Below are 17,185 nucleotides of genomic sequence, written 5' to 3'. Positions count from 1 at the left end.
AGAATCCAGTCCTTCTGAATCGGAATCTGCATTTGCATATAAGTATTTGAGAAGCGCTGGTTTCAGATAACTAAAACATACTATGTTTCTTGTTCTGTAACTTGTTTTTTTCACACATCAAGGTGTTACCCTCTGTCCTCAGCAATAAATACAGACCTATATGATCTTTCTTAATGGATACATGGTATTCCTTTATGTACCAGAATTTATTTCATCTGTCCCCTTTTGATGAGTTCTATTTTCACATTTTTTTTTTTTGTACAACTGCAAACAGCACTGATATAAGAATCCTTGAGAATACATCTTCCTGTCTTGCCAATATTATTTTTGGGCAAATCCCTAGAAGTGTGTTTGATAAGTCAAATGATGGGCACACTTCTCATTTGGATACGTCATGCCAGATGCCTTCCCCCAAATACTACACCAGTCCACAGGCTGCATACACCAGCAACACAGGAGTTCTCATAATAATTTTGACCTCTGCCTATCTGATACTTAAACATGACAGTTCATGGATATTTTTTCCTGCATTTTTCTAAAAACTATCAAAAAAGCTGAATATCTTTTCATACATTTATTGGCCAGCTGTATTACTCCCTTTGTGAACCGGCCAGAGTAATTTTGGTTATTTAAAATAGCAGTTATAGAAGAATCTGCGGAATTATAGAGTTGCGAAATACGGTTTAATCACAATGAAAAGACACGAAGAGGAGAAAAAAGAAGGAAGGGAGCAGAAAACGTGCCATGAAAAAGGATAATCAAAAGATTAGCTTGTGTGTTTATTTATAGACACTGGTTACAGCATCCAGTCATTAGGCAAATTAATGCAGCTGTGTATGATGGCAGTTCTGGGATCAGCTCCCACATCCTTTTCAAACGATGCCACCTGTCACTTAAGTATTTTGCATTTGCCTTTTATGTTACATACATTTCATGATGATTCCCATTTTAAAAACATCATTAGTTAACCCTTTGGAGGCTGGCATGATAGAGACTTCTCTCTAATATCTCTCTTACAGTCAGGAATGGAGAGCAAACCTTCCCCCCTCCCCCTGGACAGGCAGGAGAAACGGGGTGTTTGCCTCTGAAAAAGAACACTCCTCCCCAAATGGTCATTTTTTAAGAAAGAGAACAGTTGTATCCACATCACTGGGTGCAAGTTCCTAGCTCAGCACCAAGTGAAAAAAAAATGGGGGTCAGAGGTGGTGAATGGCTGGATGTGGGCAGGACGCACAGACCAGGCTTCACCTGCAGGACACACGCAGCCTTCACGCTCCCTGGGTGACCTCAGGCCTGCTTTGTCACAGAGGTGTCCACCGAGGGCTCTGTGCCTTATACGTCGACCCTCTTGCCCTACAAATGGCAGGAGTCTTCTCACAGGGCCCCCGGAAATCTCTTTCAACCTGATGATGCCAAACGGGTGAAAACCCATCTCATTCGCCCCTACCACCCTCTGCTGGCCACAGCTTCACTTGTGGAATGAAAGGAGACAAATCAGCCACCTTCGTTTACTGAGCATTTTCCACTAATCGCAAGAGCAGCGGGCCGGGCTCTGGGGAGGCAGGAACGCAGGGAAGCGGAGGGGAGAGCAAGCGTCCAGACCCCACTCTGCAATCTGAGGAATGTGAACGGGGGCTGATGGAGGTCTTGGTCAACACAGTTCAGGATGTGAGAGCAAGCGGGTCCCACTCTAAAGCCTGAAGAAAGGCATTTTCGGATAAAAAAACGAAGCCTGACCTTCTACAGCAGGTCCTATGTAAACATATGAAGCACACAACCCCCCGGGGCTGTGCAACCTGAAATAGATTTCAGTAGCTGCTAGAATGAGAGTGTTACGCACAACAGAGTCTTCCAGGTTTTAAAGGGATGGGGAACTCTGGAACCCATCTCAAAAACGTGGGTCAGAGCGAGCCCAGCGCCCCTGTCAGAGAGACAGGGCAGCAGGAGGGGAGGCCTGGGGGCTGCCCGACGCAGACTTGACTATTTGGATAGGGGATGCGAAGAGCAGAAAGAATGAAGATCTTTAAACAAAGAGAAACAAAAGAGTAAAAATGAACATTTCATAAATATATATACGTGTGTGTGTGTGTGTGTGTGTGCGTGCGTGTGTGTGGATGTATTGACCTGAGTGAAGTGAGTGGCTGTTCGACCTGTGTGAATAAGGTTCCTTAGGATACTTAAGTTCACAGTAATACAACGTAGAAGCTGAGAAGTATCTCTCGGTGTTTGGCACATGTGCTGTGTGCTTTATGTCCTGCTCTTAAACGGTGGTATCTTCTTTTGAACAATTTAGGGGCCAAAGTGATGTGGCCCATACATTCTAGAACCAATTCTAAAATAGTAACAGGTGGCCAGATGCCTGGTTTAGGAGAAATTGCAAGTTTGTGTCCGAAAAGGAACGCTGCTCTCCTGCTGCTCACTTTTGAGGAAAGAGAAGAGCTGCATCCACCTCACTGAGGGTAAAACCGGTTCCCTGCTAAGAACCAAATGAAAAAAAAAGTGGGGGGGGGGGGTCAGAAGTCATGCACTGCCTGGAACAGAACGTTTAGACCAGGCTTCCTTCTGCAGATTCTCAACTCATACGTCAAGGCTGTCCTCCAGTCTGAATAGCTAACAGCCTACTGGTCAAAAGAGAGAAAAATCACAAGGTGGGTGTGGATCACATTTCTGCTCCTCCAGCCGCAGCCAACCTGACTGGCCAGGGGGGAGGCATCTTCTGTTCCCTTCCCCGCTGACAGTGGGGGCAGCGAGCTGTTGACAACTCCTCCCACACAAAGAGTTGTTCATGCTGCAAAAGTGTTTACTGCTCACAAGTGCCGCTCAAAATTAATTCACAGAGGCAACACCAAGCAGAAAGCTTTGACAGACTGTCTTACGTGTTGACACAGCTCTAAGTTGTTAGATAAAAAAAGTAACACACTTTCCCTCTTTTCCAGCCCATACAACAACCAAAGCCGCTTCCAAGAGAAAACACGAACTGTGTCTGAGACGCTGAATGCCATTCTGCAGGTGAGGATGAACGGTTCTAGGGGTGACGGCCTCAGGTGTGAGAAGAAGGTGGACCCTGCTTTTGAGGGGAAGTGGGGTGGTGAGCCTCTCACCCAGCCTCAGTTACAACTGGTCATGGTGGTTGTTTTCCCTTCAAGAGCACGTCCCTTTAGGGCCAGCCTCAGGTGCCAGGGTGAGAAGCAGGCCAGGGCTGTTCCTGTACCTACTCAGGTTTCACAAGACACAAATAATTGATTTACCATGTTGTGTTAGATTCAGGTATACAGCAAAGTGATTCAGTTATACACACACATATATATCTTTTCTTTTTCAGATTCTTTTCCATTATAGGTTATTGCAAGATATTGAATACAGTTCCCTGTGCTATACAGTAAGTCCTTGTTGTTTATCTCTTTTATATACAGTTAGCGTGTATCTGCTAATCCCAAATTCCTAAGTTATCCACCCCCCTTCCCCTTTGGTAACCATACAATTAAAACCACACTCCGTTACTTACTAGGGCTTTGGGGAGGCTGGGGAGATACCATTCATGGTATCTGGATGATTTACATTCAAAAGTCATAAAGAATGCAGTGTTATTCAATGAGCTCCAGCCACTTGAGATTATTAGAGTAAAAAATGAAGACGGGTGGGATAGCAAATATGTGGCCTTCTCTCCCTGACGTTTCACAGACCCTGGCTCGGCTCAGTGCCGTGCTGTGTGGTCAAGGTGTTGTGTTGGAAGATTCTTTTGGTCCGGCAGAATGTCCTCTCTGTGGAGTCACACGCCTTGGAAAATGAAGGCTACTACAATAGGCACTCTGGGTCTGCGGGTTCACCACCTGTAGGGTCCACCAACCGCGGATAGAATATATTTGGAAAAAAAATTCCAGAAACTTCCACAAAACACAAAACTTGAATTTGCCATGCGCTGGCAACCACTTACATAGAACTGACATTGTACTAGGTATTATAAGTAATCTAGAGACGATTTAAAGTACTCAGTGCGTAGGTTAGATGCAAATACTATGCCACTTTCTCTAAGGGACTCTGAGGGAGTCCTGGAACCAACCCCCTGCGGATACCGAGGGACAACGGTAACCGTGCTTCCCGGGTTAAGAAGTCGCCATTCACATCAAAACTGAGCGGTGCAGGAGCTGTCTTTAGGTAGGCTACATTTACGTAGCTATTGAAAATAAAGTTTGTATGGAGCTGACCCAAATCAAAACTGTGAACCAGGAAAATCCTCTGACTCCCCACGGACTTTTTTCACCCAGCTCACCCATCTCTACTGCTCCAGCCACAGTCCACAGGTGCCCAGACAGCTCTTCTGGTTTTGTTCCTCGCCCCCTCCCTGGCCCATTCTTCTCCCTCCCTCTCATTCTTCGTCATCACCAAACTCCCCTTTCGTTTGGTGCCAGGAGGAAGGCCGAGGAGAGAGTCCATATTAGTACACAGATGACTGGTGGAATAAGGCAGTCACCCCCTAAGTCTTGGGGGGCAGGTTTCTTAGAATGCACCTTGAGTTGGTGGAATTCCTGCTGGTGGACGAGATGCGGTGAGAAGTCTTAAAACACTGAGTACAGAAGGGATGGCAGGGTGCCTGGAAATCTAGTATAAAGCAGGTCTGCTTTACCCGAATAGCCCAGCCCAGTATTCAGGTGTTTAAATCTGTAGCCAGCAGGAGGGTCAAACTGACCATGAAAGCCATGGGTCAGAAGCACGGGTCCCACCAATGAAGTGGATGCTGGCCCAGCACTAGCACTGCCAGAGCATCTCCTCTGTGCCGAGCATTGTGCTGTGTGCTTGTACGTACGTGGTCTCATTCAGTACGGGCATGCCTTGTTGTACTGCACTTCACTTTCTTATACTTGGCAAATATTGCTTTTTTTTTTACAAATTGAAGGTTTGTGGCAACCCTGTGTTGTCAGATGATGGTTAGCATTTTTCAGAAACAGCGTAGTTTTTAATTAAAGTACATACATGGTTTTATTAGACATAATGCTATTGCACACTTAACGGGCTACATTATAGTGTAAACATAACTTATAGGCACTGGGAAACCAAAAAATTTGTGTGACTTGCTTTATGGTGTGCTATTCCCTTTGTTGTCGTGGTCTGGAACCGAACCCACAATATCTCTGTGGTCTGCCTGTACAACCTTGAGAGCGTGTGCTTCTGTTATTCCCATTTCCCAAGGTGGATACCGAGACTCAGAGAGGTTAGGTAACCTGCTTAAGGCTACAACAGCTAACAAAAATGGCAGAATTGGAATTGACAGCAACTGAGTCTGGAACCAGTGCCCTTCTCTTGCCTCCAGTGGTTTCATCCCAGTGTAAACCGTCTACTGTGAACAACCAGCTCCATCCAGCACCGTGATTTACCACAATGGACCACCCAGAGGCCCTACCCCAGACACAAAAGGCTTTTCTCATGTGAATGCGAAGGTGTAAGGACACGGAATCTGAATGCAGACAGATCTGGTTAGAATCCTGGCCCTCCAGCTGGCTAGCTTTATGACCTGGGGTAAATCTCTGAACTTTTGTTTTCTCACCTGTAGAGTTCATCTGATACTTCCTGGTTCATGGAGTTGTTTGTGAATGTTGAATAAGGTAATACACATGAAAAATGTTTTCAGACACACATACTGCTAGATGTTATTATTACTGTTAATAGAGTCTTTTGATGGGAAGAGCTGTCCCTTCGAGCAGAAGACTGACCTTCACGTAGATACCAACTAGCCCAACCTGAGAAAATCCAGGAGTAGGTTCTCAGGATGACCACTGGGCAGAAGGGAGTAGAAGCAGCTGATTATACTTGCATTTACCAGTTGAACCTGAAAGCCAACACATGAAGATGGATTCTGTGATACGTGGATGACAGACATGAATGTTAGATGAATTCAGAGTAGGTGATCCTTTTCACATTCACAGGCTGCTTGGAGACCCACGTGTCAGCTGCTGAACTAGATGAGTATGAGGCATCATTTTCTTTCTTTCCTTTTTTTTTTTTTTAGCTGCACTGGGTCTTTGTTGTTGCGAGCAGGCTTTCTCTAGCTGTGGCAAGCAGGGGCTACTCTTTGTTGCGGTGCACAGGTTTCTCACTGTGGTGGCTTCTCCTGTTGCGGAGCGTGGGCTCTAGGTGTGCGGGCTTCAGTAGTTCTGGTGTGTGGGCTCAGTAGTTGTAGCACTCAGGCTCTAGGGCACGTGGGCTTCAGTATTTGGGGCATGCGGGTTCAGGAGGTGTGGCGCACGGGCTTAGTTGCTCCGTGGCATGTGGGATCTTCCCAGACCAGGGCTCGAACCCATGTCCCCTGCATTGGCAGGCGGATTCTTAACTGCTGTGCCACCAGGGAAGTCCCTGAGGCGTCATTTTCTTCTTGGTGATTACACTCACGCCTTTGAACACTGCAGACTGGGTTCAAAAGAAAGGGTCACATTTGTGCAGTCGACTCCTTATTTTATAACAATTCCAAAATGCAGTAGCTTCTCCCAAAGCAGTTCAAAGACATGAACCTGCTGAGACCCAGGGGCAGCCATCAGGGTACTAAACCTTCTGCTTCTAATGGCCCAAATCTCAGCAAATACTTCTGAATAGATAGGTGAACTCCAAAAGGACAGTCTGTGGTGATTCATCTCACCCTTTAGTATGGAGAGTCTCCAAACTTTTTCCACCCATGAGCTCACCCTCCAAACCACCACATTTGTGGCCACTTTGGGAGGGATGAACTAACGTGTAAAGCATTATGTCACTGTAAACAAACAATCCCACGTAGGTTACTCTGTGGAAAATACAGCATTTCACTTTTGTGGTGCTGGTTCCGCTACAGGAACAGGGAACCCAGATGATGAGGTCAGTGGGCCAGCTGCCACGCCAAAGAGAATGTGAGGTCCACGCACGCAGAGCAAGCCGCCTTCACTAGCAACTAAAAAATGAAGCTGGCATGAGTGTGATGCCAGCCAACGAAAGGGACTGCTTTCCTAAATTAAATGGAAACAGAGCTTCAGAGACTGCTTCTGGGGGCATTACAGTCACCCCAGGAGGTCAACAGGGATGTTACCCTTGCTGATGACGGACACGGTCACATCCAGGCTTGACTGACAGCTAGGCACACTGCTGGCTACTAAAAAGTAAGTGAAAACGTGCTACTACGACGGAGCGGCAAGAATGGATATGATAGAGGGGTCAGTGGTTAAGGGAGGAAGTTATCTACATCCTAGACACCTCACCCAGTCAAAGAGGGTAAAGCACGCTCCTCTCCATGTGGCTGTGGGTTCCAGCTACAAGCGATGGGCGAACAGGTATGTGCACTGTTACGGAGGTTAACCTGACTTGGTGTCCATGTCTTCCTTCCTAAGGCAGAATACTGTTCTCATAGAATGCAATAAAGCTGGTCACAGCCCTGACACGGTTTTTCAACAAATCTAATGGAAGGACCAGAACAAGCCTGCATTATATACAGGCCACCCATCTTACCTGCCTATGTTCACCAACCATTCTTTCAGGAATCCAGACTTAGAGCCCCTGGGTCTTCTCTGATTTCTCTCTCTCTTGTTCCGTCCTGACTTCGTCAATATTCGTAGCCAGTATTCACCAAAGTCCCACTGATTACTCTTTGATATGTGCCTAGAGTTTATCTCCATCTTTCTACTCCTACCGTCACCATTTTTGTGCAAGGTCCTTCCCCCTCCTCTGGTTCCTCCACCTGTGGCTACACCATCATAAGAACTTCCTGACTGGTCTTGAGCTTTGCTTCTGCCCCACCCATGTGTCAGGGGCACCACCAGCAAGTCATTGCAATGGCCTTCCAGGGGCAACTCAAGACTCAGCTTGTATTCGTGGCTCTCAACAACGTGGTAACCAACCTGCCCCTCCAACCTTGTTTCTCACTTTGGCTCTGCACCAACCTCCTCCCCTGCTCACATCCATGCCTTTTCCCACCCAAATGCCCCCTTCTACCTGGCTACCCACCAAGGCCCAGTTCAGGCACGCTCCCTCCAGGATGACAGCTCTGGCCACTCCAGGAAAAAGTGCAACCCTGATCAGTCACTTGGTGATAAGCAGTATACCTCCTCATGACCCCTTTTATAATATTATTGCTTGTATTGCTATTCAAATGCAAATCCGTTAATTTCTTATCTCTTCAGCTGGATTTCTCATGGCTCCCAGAAGACTCTATTTTCTACTTCTTTGTATCATCTCTGCCTACCCCGTCCTTGGCCCTTCTCCTCCTTCATGACCAATGTGGCCACTGCAATACATAAAGACTTGTCTTTATTTATGTCCTTAGGGGAAATCAGGAAGGGAATCTAAATGCAATGCAAGAGTAAACTCAGGAGAGACGTAACTGGCCCGCTCGGGACGGATGACACAACAGAATTCAGTGAACCCAGAATTAAGTACTTCTGCTGTCAGCAAATCTGCAACACTGCCAAACACCCTCACCAATGTTAAGTCTAGAAACAACTCGGGTTAAGATACAATTCAGTATGTAAGGTAGAGGGATGGGAGGAAATAAAAGAATTCCTCTACAAATATGCATTTTTCCCTAAACGCTTTAAACACTTGCATTTTTTATACAATTTTCTTTTTTCTGATGATGCGCATCACTGCCCTGTTTGGGGAGAGTATCAATCTGGGCATGGAGAGAGACAAGGGTAGTTCTTTTTTTTGTTTTGTTTTTGCGGTACACAGGCCTCTCACCGTTGTGGCCTCTCCCGTTGTGGAGCACAGGCTCCGGACGCGCAGGCTCAGTGGCCATGGCTCACGGGCCCAGCCGCTCCGCGGCATGTGGGATCTTCCCGGACCAGGACACGAACCCGTGTCCCCTGCATCGGCAGGCAGACTCTCAACCACTGCGCCACCAGGGAAGCCCAAGGGTAGTTCTTTTGTTACAAAAGGATGGACAGGCAGGAGTCCTTCCTGGTGGATGGGCTTCTAGGAGGCAGGAGTTTACCTGGAATGAACGGTGGAGCTGGGCTCACAGTTCAGGTGGTCGGGGGTCCGAGGTCACGTTTCGCTGGGAGAGCAATAATTATGCAGCAGGACAGGCAGTGCACAGGAGGATAATCTGAGTGGCAACCATCTCCAGAATGGTGGCCTCCAAAGTGAAGCTTCTGATATTACAGAGCTCAGATCTGCTTAACTGAAAGGCAAGGCGGCGGCGCAGGGGGGTTGCTAGATGTGTTTACGTCTAAATTGAAAGTGTGTGCTCTGGCTGAATGGAAGCCTTGTGCAAAGTACTGGTCAAGGCCTTTGAGGGAGAGGGAAAAAGCTGGGTCAGTTCCTTCCTATCAACTTAGTTAGGAGGGCTATGTGAAGATCTGGGGCCTTGGGTTTCTAACAGTCAATTGTTGGGATATATGACAGATGCAGACACAGAACAGATAGTATGAAATGTGGAATAAATAGGTCCTGAGATGGACACTTGTACAATAATTTTAACAGCACCCTTACTTCTGAATCATTTGTCTCCTCTCCCAGCGGAGTGATGCCCTTGTAATACCATCACCTCTCAGGCAGCATGCTGTGGCCACCTTTTTGTAAAAATGAGACTGAAATTAAGGAATGAAGGCTACGGAAGCAGCCCTGCCTTCCTTCAAAGAAGTTTTCTCATTGTACAAAAAGTTTCCGTATTGTTGCTGTCATTGTCTTCCAACGCAACACAGCCAACCAAAACAGTATCTCTGGCTTGTTCATCATCAACACAGTGAAGCTCTGTTCCCTCCCCATCCCCTCATCTCTCTCTCACATCAGATCTTGAGAATCTGCACCAGGAGTTCAGAAAATGGTGCAGCTTCTGCACCCATGACCTCAGGCTACAATTTTCCTCCAAGTTCTACTGAATGTTTGATGTTGATGAGAATTCTGGTCACAAACAACCTTTAAAATAGAGGGTGAAATGCTATGATCAAGATTACTAAGAAGGCTCGTATTCTCTTACATTAACCCTCCTCCTGTCAGTTCCCTCGTTCACCAAACATCTATACACTGACTCAGGTCTCTTGGCCGATGGGGCACTGATGATGCAGAGTCGCCATGATGCGCTCCCACCTATTCTGCTGCCAGTGGGCCTGTGGCCCCCTCCTCTGGGGCTTCTTGTCTTGGCTACAGCCAGCTGATCACCCCTACTTTTCATCTTAGCTGCTGCTTGCTTTCCAGTGATCTGCCCCTTCTCTTTTCTCTCTCATCACTTCGCCCAAGCTTCCTGCATCCCTTTAAGACTAGTTACTCTTCCACAGACACCACCTGTAAAGAAGGCCCTCCTTTCCTGTAATCAGCCAGTCCCGCAGACACAGTCCCAGGCTGTAAGTCTCACTACATTTTGCTGTCGCTGTTGCTCAAGCTGTGTTTCTTCACCTCCAGAGGTATGTATCATGCTTTTTTTTTTCTTTTATTTTTGACACTTTCAGGATCAGTTCTCCTATAGATAAATAGGACTGTTAAGATAGGCAACTGTCACGTGAATGTGGCCGTGCAGGAAACGCCTGGCTTTGGAGTCAGAGAGACCTGGTTTCAAATCCTGATCATTTGCAGTAGGAGATGAAAAGCCTTTGGCAAATCATTTAACTCTTCCTGGCCTCTACTGCCACGTCTGCAAAATGGGGATGGCAATTCTTACCTCATATGTTTCTTTTGACAAGGGTTCAATCTATAAAATGCCTTACACATAGAAGGCACCCTAGAAGTAAATGTTCCTTCACTGACACCCCCCCATCCCCTTTCGCTCCCTCCTACACAGGTGATAACAGAAGATGGCCACAGTAAACAGGAAGGAAAGGAGACACGGCTGGCAAAATTAAAAGCTGATAGTAATGAACAGAGTAACTGCAAACGACACTTAATATTACCAGGACTGTTCTATTATAAAAATCTAAAGATTAAGAAGATTAAAAAGAAAAGTAACTAAATTAGTTCTACAGAAGCAGCAAAAAGCAGAAGAAAGAGGTCGTCAGGCCCTACAACAAAATGAGCCCTAAGTCATGTTATTTTTTTTAAGCGTCCTACAAAGAAACAGGATATAAGGAAACTAGCGTGTGAGAAAGACTTGGCCTTATGCACAGAGCTGACACATATGCAGAAACCTAGACCAGATTCCCATTTTAAACAGGAACTTGCAGAGTAACTGGACCCCTTCTGAAAATGAGGCAGTTCTTGTACGCCAAGTCATCTTGTGACCCCAGACCGTGACACACAAACAATGCCTGCATGAGTGAAGCCACGAGGAGAGCAACGTGCCACAGACAGACAGAGGACCAGGCTGGTCTGGCTGCCACATGCCGTTCCAAACCCAAGACACACTATGACCTAAGGAATACGTACACTAACGTTTTATTCAACTCCTCCTCGGCTGCCAGGAGAGTGAAGTAAATCACACAGGGGTCGTGTTCTCCACACTTAGATGCTGTCAGAGAGGTAAAGCAGCTCTCTCTCTGCAAATGCCCAAGCAGACCATTCAGATGTTCCTGCTGGACTGAGGCGAAGCATGTGTGTCTGAGTGAAACGGGATGGCTTTCAACTGTCTAAAGATGTCATAAATCTACTAGCTTGAACTTCAAAGGAACAAATTCTGAGAAAACTGAAGATAAGGGTGGGCCCAGGAGAACAGGATCCACACCATTTCTAGGCTCCTTCCCTGAAAGACAATGGGAACCAAACGGGACACCTCATCTCTTTCTTCTCATTTTTACTACTTGTCACACTTTTGAAAATACCTTCTACATAGTTCTCTCTCTGGACCTACAGAGTTTTAGTCCAGTTTGTGGTTAAACGCTACTCCTTGAGCTCATTTTTTCGATGATTTGTTGGACATTTTTATGCGGCTTTTACTGAGAACAGTTGAAAGTGAATTATCTTGGAGAAGCCTGTGGGGTTCTATAATTCTCTGGTGTTCTTTCCCATCAGAATGATATATGCCAAGACAATTCTAAACCAGGAAGGACCTGATGCCCAGACTTCTAATAAGCTTTGGCTACTGTCTTGCAGAGCCAGGTGGGACGGTGGGAAGGACAAGGGGCTTGAGGCTTAAATCTACTCCGTGTCATGGGCACAAACGATCCCACCTCTCCGGGAGGTGACTACGAAACGTAAGAGGTGGTGATGTCTTCTGAGATTCTCTGAGCCTGACAGTCTATGATGTTATGACTTCTGCTCTAACTGCCCATGTAAAGATGCCATGAAGCCCAGGACACACATCTACAGAACCAAAGGCTCGTTCTAGATTTAATTGGAGAGACAAGTGGGAGAAACACAGACATGAACTGGACAGTGAAAGTCAGTTTAAATCACCAGGGACATACAGGCAAGGATAATAATGGGTAGAGACCAAGGATCTACTTAAGCCTTTCTCTTGAAAAATCCTTGAAAAATCACTACCATCTCTTGGAGACTACATGCTAACATGAATAATTGAGATGAACTCATTAAACGCACCAGAGGACACTCCCTAGGAGCTTAATCTAAGGAATCCTTTTCTAGGCTCACCTGTCCAGCTCCACCAACCCCTTGCTACTAAATAATAACCCTCAACAGTGCTATCAGGAAATGAAACACACACCGAAGCAGGACATAAACATGGTGCCCGTAACCCACTTCAATGCCTGTATTAATTCACCCACTGCATGATCTAGTAATAAGAAAGCAAGGGTGGGAAGACGGGTGGGGTGAAGTTAATCCTGCCGACTTTGAGGAGGAGGCACCAGAACAGCAGTGGGTTTGCATTTTTGAAGGAACACTCCATCGGCTCCGTCAGCTTCCCCTGCACACACCATTAAGAAGATGCATAAACAGGATATGCCTACTTGGCTTCCTTGCTTGCTTTCAAGGTGACTGCACTGAAAAAGAGGCATCAAAGGCCTTTCTTGCTACGTCACCAGATTTAAAAAAGTCTGTTTACCGTGCTAATGTACGTCCGTGGCTGAAATCTGGAATTTTTCTGATCTTCTCTCTTTTCTCCACCCTTTCTATCTTCTTTTATTTATTCCTTGCCACGATTCTCATGATTCAGCTTTATAATAGTTATGTTCTGTGTAAAACACTGTGTGCCCTGAGCTGTTGGGTGAAACAGCTGCATAAACCTAACAAATACTCACAGATGATGTCAGTAAGAAAGGTGAGGGCAGAGGTAGACAAATGCTTCTCGCAGCTGGTTCACAGCCACAGTGACACGTCCCGTGAAGACACAGGCTCACAGCTCGGGGCTGTCAGTTTCAGCAAACTGCTGCTTCATAATCCAGGTGGCCGCCGCCCCTCCTATTTTCTGATAGAGCAGAGTTCTGGTGAGTTCTGCATATGGACTTCTCTCCCTTCTTTTCTTGGGGAAAAGGGGAGGAAGGGAGGGGACATTCAACAAACCAGCCAGCCTCAAACTGCACAGGTAAATGAACACAGGAAACATGATCATGTAATGCAGTGTTATGATGCCGCCCTTATTTGCCATGTGGACAATACCCATTGTACTTCCCCATGGGTGAAGGGCCTCTACGTCTGCTAAGGAATCCCTTTTAATGAGACAAGAAAAAGGAAATGAACATAGGAAAGAGAATAGGAAGACAGAAGGCCATCAAATTGATAAGATCATTGTTTCAGACAGGATTAAGCCAGACTCCAGGTAACAGAGACCCCCCCCAAACAGGGGTTTAAATAACAGAGAAGTTTATTTCTCTTTCATAGAAAAGAAGCCAGGGGCAGAAAGGACCGTACGGAGGTTCCTCATTCTTCAGGAGTCACGCTCTTTCCAGCTTTCCTTTCCATCAGTCCTATGATGTGGTCCTCCTCCTCTAAGCCCAAAATGGTGCCGGTGCTCCAGCCATCACACTTATGTTCCAAGGAAGAAGATGGAGGAAGGAGTGAAGAAGGGTGTGGCCCATCCCCTTTAAGACTTCCTAAAACTCAAACACACACTTCTTATGTATCATTGGACATAACCTAGCCACATGGTCAGGGAGGCTGGGGAACATGCCTTTTAGCTAGCAGCAATGTGGTTTTCTGGCCAGCAGCTCAACTACAAAAGGGAATCAGTGAACTGGTGAGCAAGGAGAAGAAGACTCCCTGGTGGCCAACTAGCAGTCTCTCTCTGATATAATGAAGGCTTTTTCGCAAGCTTCCTTATTTTCTGAAGCTGTATAATATAAAGATTAGCAACACATGCAAATGGAAACAAATAGAGCACCATTATGGTAAAGCACTGTAATAGTATTCTACAGAATTTAAGAAAAATCATATGGGTCCTCTATCTCATAAGACTCAGTGACGTTTTTTAATGATTTAACGTCATTCACAGGAAAGAGGTAATATATCACATGGTGCTGCCTGAGACACCTCACTGAGCCCAGGGGTAGCAAACATTTTCAATCAATAGCTTTGGACAATGAAATAGACATGAAATCCTCTAATCTGTATTTAATACTAATCCAGTGGCATGAAGCATGAGGATGGAAGGAGGGAGACAGAACAAACATTTTGGACAGCAAAAAAAAAAAAAGATCTTGCTAAAGAGTTACTAAGAATTAATTAAGGCACTGTCACAAGGGGACAATAATTGAATAATTCTCTAAGATATAACAAAAGTATTACTGGTGGGTGCAACTCAGCAATTTATATTAAATACCTTAAAAATTTGCAAGGCCCTGACCCAGCAATTCTATTTCTAGAAATTTAACTTCAGAAAAATAGCCATGGATATTTAGAGACTTATCTATGCAGATATTCATCAAGATTATTTATACCAGTAAATAAATGGGAAAAACCCCTTCCATATCTAGCAAGACGAGATTGGTTGAATAAATGCTGATCCAGCTATTCTAATGTAACCATTACAAATGAGCTGGTTAAGAAAATTAAGTCATGGAAAAAGGTCATAATTATATAAAGCATAAAAAATAATTATGAAACAAAACATGTGACCCTATTTTTTTGTTTAAAAATGGAAGTACACACATTACCATATATACCTGAATATAAGGTAGCCTCAAATAAAAGATCTGCAGGACTTCCCTGGAGTTCCAGTGGGTAAGACTCTGCACTCCTAATGCAGGGGACCCAGGTTCGATCCCTGGTCAGGGAACTAGATCCCACATGCATGCCACAACTAAGAAGTCTGCAACCCCACGTGCCGCAACTAAGACCCAGTGCAGCCAAAATAAATAAATAAATATTGGAAAAAAAAAAAGATCTCCCATTTTATCATTGAGAATACAAAAACAGTAAACAAAACAGTTTTGCTAACTTGAGTTTATAAACTTTTAGGAATGTGATGAAATAATGATCTTCTTATGATACTTCATATTCGTATTACAAACAGAATAATAGATTGGTTTGTAAATATTTTTGGAATCATATTTTATACAAAAATGTTATCCAAATGTTTTACACTCATCTTCAATGTCTCCATCATTGGTAGAATTCCTTTCTAATCATCGAACACCTCTCATTGTCAGAGAGAGAATCTTTGACTGAGTAGGTGATGCTGTCTCTGAAAATCTGATCCTGAGTGAGAAATACCCATCTGCATCCTATTAAGAAAGCTGGTGTTATCATTTCATCTGTAGGTGATTTCCACTACATAACCACTTATTGTATTGCTCTTAAAAGTGTTCTTTAAAAAGACTTGTTTTTAATGGCATCCAACCCAGGCTGTGAGGTCATGCTTTCAGGTAGGATGGCTAAATTTCTGTTGAATTTCATCACTTACTTTTAGAGCAATTCCATCAGGTGACTTCTACAAAGACCTAAGACTGGCACTGACTGAGGTGATTTCGGGATAAGTCTTTGCCCAAATAGTACTTTGTTGTTCAAAATAAAATTATAGAGAGAATGCCCATTATCTTTTTGTATGAACTTGAACATAAGATGACACCCACTTTTATAAAGGATAATACTTGGCCAAACAAAACCCCTTATATTCCGATACAGCTCATGTACATATAGAGAGTAAAAGGTGAGAATGACAGTTTCTATAAAGTCTTCAGTGGTTACTGCTGGGTAGGGAGATTATTCTGAGAGATTTAAGCTTCTTTCTGTTTGCTTCTCTTTATTTTCTAAAGTTTCTTCAATGAACTACAATGACTGTCATAAGTAGAAAAATAGTGTTAAGAATAAAAAGGAAGCAAAGAAGAGGCATTTTATTTATTTATTTATTTATTGGCCACGACGCGCGGCATGCAGGATCTTATCTCCGACCAGGGATGGAACCGGCGCCCCCTGCAGTGGAAGCATGCAGTCTTAACCACTGCACCTCCAGGGAAGTCCCAGAAGAGATATTTTTGTAAGTAACACTTGGGGCATGAGCAGAGGCAGGCGATAAAGTCAGCCAAAGAGTGTGACCTCAGCTCAAAAACAATTCCCTATTGGCTATTCCCTATTGAAATTGGTCACTCGGCTACTTGCAAGTTAGTTAAAAAGTAGATGTGTTTTCTAGAAAGGTAACTCATTCATCTCTCCCCCTACCCACATTTATAGCAGATTCATTTATCAGATTCCTTTCCGTGCCTGGACAAGAGTCCTGAGGGAGCCAGTCAGGGACAGGATAGGGACAGGTCAGTGGCATGCGAAAAGCGATGATTAGAAAGATAAGGCACCGGACACCCCATCTCTCTTCCCCACAAAATCTCGGCAGCCAGGGAGCTGGGGAATAGGACTGCGACGGTTAAATAAAGGCTACTAATAACTGATAACATCTAGAGGCAGCAAAGCCTGCATTGAAGCGTCCAGCCTCTGGAGCCTGCCTGCCGGCTTCACATCCTACCTCTGTCCATGACGAGGCAAGCTACCTTGGGCAAGTTACTTACCCTCTCTGCGCCTCAGCTTCCTCCTCTGCGGGATAAGGATGATAACACTCTCTTCTTCATGAGGTTTTGTGAGGCCTAAGTAAGTACATGTAAAGCCTTGGTCTGAGTTCAGTAAATGCTGGTTATGACTGCAGGCTGGGACCATACTAAGTGCTTAGACCACCATTCTCTCAGTTAATTCTCACAACAATGCTACCAGGTACATACAACGGTGCCCGTTTTACAGATGCAGACACTGAGGCACCGGGGGATAAAGGGACTTGCGGGAGTCTGTACAGCTAGTTAGCAGGGGAGATGGGGTCCTTTAAAAGCCACAGTCACCCTTGCCCCCTCTTTGACATGGACCGTGCCTGCAGTTCCTCCCAAGTTTGCTTCCCTTTTTTCTATGCCAACTGCATGGCTGGACCCCT

General features: G+C 45.1%; 1 protein-coding gene and 1 non-coding gene across 4 annotated transcripts in view; one reads left to right on the top strand and one right to left on the bottom strand.

Moving 5' to 3' along the window:
- BACH2 (BTB domain and CNC homolog 2) overlaps nt 1–17,185 on the bottom strand; it is a 359,882-nt gene that overhangs the window by 189,337 nt on the left and 153,360 nt on the right. The gene's annotated exons all lie outside the window — the stretch shown is intronic.
- On the top strand, nt 14,980–15,052 carry TRNAR-CCU (transfer RNA arginine (anticodon CCU)). The gene has a single exon. It is a non-coding gene; the product is annotated as a tRNA-Arg (tRNA).

The sequence above is a fragment of the Pseudorca crassidens genome, chromosome 13, assembly GCF_039906515.1.
Source record: "Pseudorca crassidens isolate mPseCra1 chromosome 13, mPseCra1.hap1, whole genome shotgun sequence".
NCBI lineage: Eukaryota > Metazoa > Chordata > Mammalia > Artiodactyla > Delphinidae > Pseudorca > Pseudorca crassidens.
Note: the sequence above shows the minus strand (reverse complement) of the source record. Positions and strands in the feature narration are given on the sequence as shown.